General features: G+C 45.2%; 1 non-coding gene across 1 annotated transcript; it reads left to right on the forward strand.

Moving 5' to 3' along the window:
• The first annotated feature begins 364 nt into the window (after positions 1-364).
• On the forward strand, positions 365-438 carry Trnas-cga (transfer RNA serine (anticodon CGA)). Its single transcript has one exon. It is a non-coding gene; the product is annotated as a tRNA-Ser (tRNA).
• The last annotated feature ends 1,171 nt before the right edge of the window (positions 439-1,609 follow it).

Here is a 1,609-nt window from a genome sequence, read left to right on the forward strand (position 1 = left end):
ACAGAGCTTACCGATTCACCACTTGCAAATTATTGCTTCAGCGGCACAGTAAAGAAGCGTTTTTTGATCACTTGATCACTGGAGATGAAAAATGGGTCCTCTGTGATAAACCAAAACGCAAAAGGCAGCGACGTTCTCCGAGGTACAGCCAAGCCAGGCTTACACCCCAATATGGTGAAACTTCCTGGCAGATTAAAACTGTGTGCCGGACCGAGACTCGAACTCGGGGCCTTTGCCTTTTGCGGCCAAGTGCTCTACCAACTGAGCTACCCAAGCACGACTCACGCCCCGTCCTCACAGCTTCACTTCTGCCAGTACCTCGTCTCCTACCTTCCAAACTTAACAGAAGCTCTCCTGCGAGTCGTGCTCGGGTAGCTCAGTTGGTAGAGCACTGCCCACGAAAGGCAAAGGTCCCGAGTTCGAGTCTCGGTCCGGCACACAGTTTTAATCTGCCAGGAAGTTTCATATCAGCGCACACTCCGCTGCAGAGTGAAAATCTCATTCTGGAAACATCCCCCAGGCTGTGGCTAAGCCATGTCTCCGCAATATCCTTTCTTTCAGGAGTGCTAGTTCTACAAGGTTCACAGGAGAGCTTCTGTTAAGTTTGGAAGGTAGGGGACGAGGTACTGGCAGAAGGGAAGCTGTGAGGACGGGGCGCGAGTCGTGCTTGGGTAGCTCAGATGGTAGAGCACTTGCCCGTGAAAGGCAAAGGTCCCGAGTTCGAGTCTGGGTCCGGCACACAGTTTTAATCTGCCAGGAAGTTTCATATCAGCGCACACTCCGCTGCAGAGTGAAAATCTCATTCTGGACCCCAATATGGTGCTTTTCTGTCTTAGGAGTACTCGTGAGGTCGTTCATTTTGAAGTGCTGAAACCTGGACAGACTGTGAATGTAAACATTTAGTTTGGACAATTGAATGGAGTAAACCTGAAACGTCCCCTTTGAACAATTATACATGACTGTGCTTAAACTGACACACAATATTTTTTTAGCGCAACGCAATCTGACTTTCACAAATCCTTACAAGAGAATGGCCCTGACTAAATTAAGCTATACGTTTCACAAATCACTTACCTCACAAAAATCTTCGTTACTCGAACTACTGCAATACAGCGAGCGCCACTACTGCCAGCTAAATAAAAGATTCAAACTACTGAAGGCACTACGTGGCGTTGCCAATAAGAAAACCTAAACAGCCCACTTACATAGCCCCCATGCTCTCCACAAAAAATTTTACAAATTGTTTTGGGCACTGGCCAATACATATTTGTTAAAAAATTTTCATAATCATAATTACAATAACAAAGAAATCAAATGCACACACTTATTGATACAATGTTGGTCAAAAGCTTAAATTTTCTCACAGTCCATAAAGACAGTGCTGATCGTTCATCACAGTAAAATAGCAAAAATAGCAGTGTTTTTCTCAAAGTCTGAGCAGTAAAAGAAGATGCACATGGAAGTAGTGGATTTCCATGCAGTCTTGAAGAAGTAATGTTGTGTTTCCAATGGACAGACACTGCTGACTCTTGACATGCAGACAGGTAATGGGCCACAACAGAGCAAACCCACAGCAGAGTCAGTCGAAGTTTTGAAGAATATTGGTAGG

Source organism: Schistocerca serialis, chromosome 3, assembly GCF_023864345.2.
Source record: "Schistocerca serialis cubense isolate TAMUIC-IGC-003099 chromosome 3, iqSchSeri2.2, whole genome shotgun sequence".
NCBI lineage: Eukaryota > Metazoa > Arthropoda > Insecta > Orthoptera > Acrididae > Schistocerca > Schistocerca serialis.